Source organism: Cygnus olor, chromosome 2 (assembly GCF_009769625.2).
Source record: "Cygnus olor isolate bCygOlo1 chromosome 2, bCygOlo1.pri.v2, whole genome shotgun sequence".
In the NCBI taxonomy this organism is placed as follows: domain Eukaryota; kingdom Metazoa; phylum Chordata; class Aves; order Anseriformes; family Anatidae; genus Cygnus; species Cygnus olor.
In genome coordinates, this window is record NC_049170.1 from 134,438,995 (window position 1) to 134,445,001 (window position 6,007).

Sequence of the window (6,007 nt, forward strand, 5' to 3'; positions counted from 1 at the left end):
AATAATGCACATAATAAACACAGAGGACAAACGAAGGTGATAGTTACAAGAACAAAGGTAGACTTGCATGAACTGGTAATTTATTCTAATTTAGTCTTAGAACATACAGTTGGTCTGGTCTTGGTCAAATAAAACAGAGATGCCACAGTATGCAACTGACAATGTCTTTCATAGAGCAATCTAAAATAACTTCCACGTACTTCCCAAGTGTATTTTTCTATATATACTGTTTTTCTATATTTTTTATTTTTCTATATTTTTTATTTTTATTTATATACTATTTTTATACTAACTATATACTACTATTTTTCTATATATACTAATATATAATTATATTATACTAATATATTTTTCTATATATACTAACAGCAGAGCAGCTCACAAACCCAAAGTGCAATACAACCTGTCCAAAAGATTCACTTGTTCTGCTGCTGAAACAGTTGCCTTAGGGCCTTAGGGATTAAATTGATCAAGTTTATGGAACAGGTCTAGAACACGCCATAACATCTGTCTTGACACTGATATGCCCCCCCCACCCCGAAAAATTATTCTTGCAAACAAATCTATGGCAGTTTTGAATATATGTCTTTTGCCTTACTCAGGGTTATGTCACAAAATTTGATACACACCTTGCAAGATGCTTAATTCCACATATTTGTTTGAACCATCAACTTCTACAGTTTCCACAGTCTGTAAATTCTGGCCTGACCACTTCTCACTAATCTTTTAAGCGCTGGATGATACCTGCTCCTTTCCGTAATTCTTTTCTGACATCTAGCCCCTTCCCAGTCCCACTCACTGGTAATTAAATCCCTGCTAGCTATTCTCCCTCCCAACAATATTATCTTTCAAACATATGTGAGATGTACTTCCCATTGTGGCAAAACAATTAACAAAGCCCTCCAAATATCGAAAGACGATAAGGAATACCCATCCTTCTGCGACAATTGGTGCAGAGTCTGACCGTAGGTGATTTGGCAGTCTGGAGCAGACTGGCTCCTCTCCACCCTGCTGGGTACAACTGCAGCCAGCTGTCCCCATGCATTTTAGCCGTGGTCATGAGAACAACGCAATAGCTGCCACTTGGTTCTGCACAGGAGACTGACAAAGCTGTAACGTCTATAATTGAAACATCTGGAGTTATATTCACAATTAAGTGCAAGTGCTTTCTCTGCATTTTTATTCATCCTTCTCTCTGGGTACTTGTAATTTGATTATTTTTTTTTCTAATTTAACAGGTTTTTACAAGTATCTATACTAGCAGGTTTTCATGCCAGCGTTCCTGTCTTAGGAAACTGGTGTCCCCAAACTCCCTAACAGTCAACCAACTTGGGAGAAGGTTCTGCAACAATTCTTCCAGTTTATCTAAAGTCAAGTAGCAAAAACCCTAATTACCTTGCTACCATCTAATGCCTACCTAAGTAGCAAATTGTCTTGCAAAATATTATCTTGATTGACTTTTTTCCAGTAATACACAGCATAAAACATTACATGCTTGCATGGAGGGTTAGATCTATGAGCTCTCATCCTAAATGCCTGGAAGACTGACATCACCAGCAGACTCCGGGTGGTTAATCTCTTCCAAGTGTGGCATTTTCCAGAGATCATTTATGCCTCTATCTGTCTGTCATGTCATATCTTCCAGGCTTTCTCCATCTGTCAAAGCAGTCTGCATTCAGTAATATTTTCTTCTGTGTGCTAATGATGTTATCACAGCTATGTAGTCTATCACTGGCTGAGAGTTTTGACCTTGCAACATTCTACACATTTCCTGACAGCCCAGAACACTATGTTGACCCCTTTTGAGATATTCAGGCAAATTTCTCTCTGAAAAGAAAAAAGGCAGTAAGACCCTCCCGTCAATTCCTCTGTACTATTAAAAGAAATCTTTGGCACAGACCTTGCTGCATCTTTATTCTCCAAGCAAGTATTACTTTATCAGCACTTTGAAACTTCTGAAGAAAACCATTTAAAAGACTTATTCAACAGGAGACTAAAAGACCCCAGAAACCTGTCACACCCCCTCCTTTAAGCTTGTTCCAGTGCCTTTTCTTTGTCCCTCTTGGCAAGAATCTCAACTTTTTGGCAGGATCTGTTGCATCTGAACAGAAGTTCTTGATTGAGATTCCTCTGTCTTTATTTTTTCTCCTCGGAAAGGCAGAGACTTGTTTTACAGTTAGATTTCCTAGTTGCCATCTTGCTTAACAAGCAAATAAATTTGCTTAACAGCAAATAACCTCAGGCCTTCCTAATCTCTCTTTGTCTTTCTTCAGTACTTTAGGCACAGTGCCACAGGCTTCCAGCAAACTTTGCTCATCTTGTAGTTTCACTACACTGTAGCTTACTGGGCCTTGCAGTTCATACATTTTTCAGTCATTTAATGTTACAAGGAACAAGTTTGTTATCAATGAGACAACTGGACTGGGTGAGCTCCAGCACTGAGATACTGCATTATTTATCAGGACAGAGAGTTGATCATACTCCTGTAGTGACATCTGAAGCTTTCCAGCTCTATTTGCTACCCAGGTTGAACTTTAATCTCATATTGCAGTGGGTGGAAGCACAGGAATCTTACCAACATGTTGCAGGCATTTTCCTTGTTTCTCATGCCACATTACAATGTGCAGGCTGCACGTTGCCTTCTGTGCATTTGTTGCCTTCTTCAGTTACTCACTGATCATTCTGCATCTGCTGAAGAGGACACAGACCTTTTGTTCCATGTCACGTATCATGGCTTGGGACACCAGTCCCCTGCTCTGATGCTTCCATCCTATATACCCACAGGATTTTCAGGAATTCTGCAGTGTCAAGCTGGTACTAAACATACTAAATTATCACTCGAGTTGATCACGAGGAAAATGATGGTAAAAATGTTGTTAAAAATAACTTTGTGATTAACAAAAAAGTGGTGTTCCACATATTTTCCAGTATCACTTAATACTTGGGAAAAGATATTTTAAATTCAATTGACTTTAAAAATTATGCACAAATGTGTAATTTTATTACCAATTGTAGAATAATGGGTTTTAGTGAAATACAGGAACTTTAAACTGGCTAATTGGTTAGTATGATTTAAAATGTAAAGAACTGGAATATACCTAGCACCCAATAACTGCCTGAATCTGTAATAGAAGTGAACAGAACAGGAAATGTAAATAAATCCCTTTAAAATATGCTTACTGATTCTATATGGGAGGAAATGTTTGCTATGGATTGGTACGTTTTATTCCCCTCTCTCTAGTTGTTTCCTTAGCGTTAAATCCCTTTTTACTGACAAAGTTACATCTGAAGAAAACATAATTTATCCTGATGCAATCATGGACTCAAAATAAGTCCCCATAAAACAAACAAACATAAGCAAACAATCTAACTAAGACATTTGAGAAAGCCAGACTAACATGTAGAATTTCAAGGGAACATAACATTTTATTTCTGGGAGAAGTATCTAATCAATTATAACTCCAGCAGTCTATGCAGAATACTATTTCCAGAGAAACTCCATGACTGTTTGTTGGATTCTTACAATACGATTTTTCCAATCTACCTCATTTGTATTAAAAACTGAAGTTCCAGCATAATATTTTCAATTTTAAATGTAAAAGGATGCTAGGGAAAGACCTCTCCTGTACGTAGGTGTGGACACAGGTGTGGTTGTTCTTCTCTTTTACTCAAGGTTATGTCCACAAAGAGAAAAGCACAAACTAGTAATAGTACTAATACTATCAATAGCACTAATAATAGGTGAGGTTCTGTGTTATATTCTAGGGGACCAGATCTGCTGATGGGCAGAAATCAAAGAGACTGTAACCAAAGGCTGTGCGGTACCTAAAGCTGAACACGTCCTTAATGTGGTGATTTTGAAGTCAATGTTATCTGACTCTGCTAGCACCACCTGAAAAACGTTCTCTTGGCCATAGCTAGTTTCCTGGATGCATGAGGTTTCTTTTGCATATTTTCTGTAACTTGTTGCAAAAGAGGACACAATTTTCATAAAACCTTATGAATATTCAAGTAGAGAGAGTTATCTAGTTAAAACACACACACACACACACACACACACACACACACAAAAAAAAAAGTGTAATTTCCTGAACTGAAGGCAATATTTTTTATGGAAGTCCCGATTTAAAATCTTTTGAGACAAAAAGAAAAAAAAAAGGAAGAAGAAAAAAAAAAGAGAAGTTAAGAGCAGCTTCAGGTTCATATTTCTGGTCTAAAGATGCATGACAGCCACCCTTGGGTAAACGTGAAGAACAATGTGTTTAACTGGATGTGTTTCGTGCTTTGTAAATAGAGATTTTATGTCAAGATTCTCTATTTCCTCAGTAGGACAACCCAGATACTGTGTTCTTTTGCCTCAGGTTTTTATAGTGCATATATCTACCAAATCTAAAGCCATCCTTTCTAGTGGAAACTGGACTGATGCCATTAAACAGTAATTATTTGCTCACTACAGGCATGGCACTCTGTTGAACAAACAATCTAGAGATGAACTGGCCTGTCAGCTACCAACAGCCACTTCAGGCATGCTAACTCTACAGCCTTTTAAGGTCTTGATATTATGGATTTATGAGACAGATTCACATAAAATAACATTTCAAATTGTCAAGTTTAACCCTGCAAAAGGTTGTGATTGTTCTGTAAATAAACAGAGATGTTATGAGCATTCTTTCTCACTGCTTCTTAATATTTTAAGAAAAACAATGGAAGGCACGGGAGTCTCAAACAGCAGGCTGACTGCAATGAGCAGAGGCTGAGAGACCTGGGCCTGCGTAAGATACCGTTCAGGAGATCTTACCAACCTGTATAAATACTAGATGGGAGGGAATGAAGACAGAGGCAGGCCCTTCTCAAGTGGTGCTCAAGGACGGAACAAGTGGCAATGGGCTCAAATCAAAACACAGGAAATTCAACTTGCACATAAGGAAGCACTTTCTCACGGTGACAGTGCTCAACACCCCAGCAGGTTGCCCAGAAAGGCTGTGGAGCCTCCGTCCTTGGAGATATACTCAAAACCCACCTGGACGTGGTGCAGGGGTTTGAGCAGGGCTTGGACTGGGTGACCTCCAGAGGTCCCACCGACCGCAGCAACTCTGTGACTAGGCAAAGACTACGCAAGCGTACCCAGATGCAAAATATTTATAATGATAAAATAAATTTTGAAGTAGATAATATAAAGTGTATGAATACTTGTACATGGGTGGGTATTAGTCAATTGGTGGCTGGAAAAGTTTGTAATCTGGTTGGCTTTCTGCTGTTAATTCCCCCATGTGCATTTTACACGTGAAACCCGATTGTGCCACAAAAAGAAAGGCAAGACAGGATGAAAGGCTGGGTGACCACTGTTGGCATTGCAGCGTTGGGTAACGCACTAACAGCACAGCCCTTCCTCACTGCTTGCTCCACCTGCCACCGATTCAAAATCTGTGCGAAGAGCACAATTTATTTTTTTTTTCGAGTTTCCGAGCAGAACCACGGCAGCAGCTCCTCCTACACACTTGGCTGCCAGCAGGCACAGGCCCGCGGGCCCAACCGCCGGGACACCGGGCGCTCCTTTCCACCCCTCACGCGTCTCTCAGCCCGGAGCCCCGCGGCCGCCATTTCACGGCACGGCCCGCGGGCGGGCGCCCGGGGGACTCCGGGCCGAGGCCGCCCGCAGGTATGCCCCTACCACCGGGCCGTGCCCGAACCACCCACGGCGACCTGCGGGGAGGGCGGGCAAGGCGTCGGTGTAGGAGGGGCGTCGGGCGGCTATATGGGCTGGGGCAGGCAACGGCCCTCGTCTTGCTCTGGTAACGAGGGAACCGCTACGGGCTCGGGCGGCCCTCCCTGCGGTCTCTGCCCGCCGCTGAGGCGCTGAGCGCCGCCTCCTCCTCCTCCGGGGAGGCGCGGCGGGGCTGGCAGGAGGAAGCTGCGCCCTCCCTCGCTCCATCCCTTTCCCTTCGTCCCTCCCGGTGCTGGCGGCGGCTCCTCCCTCGGCGTGCGAGCCGCAGCCGCCTGCGAGCGG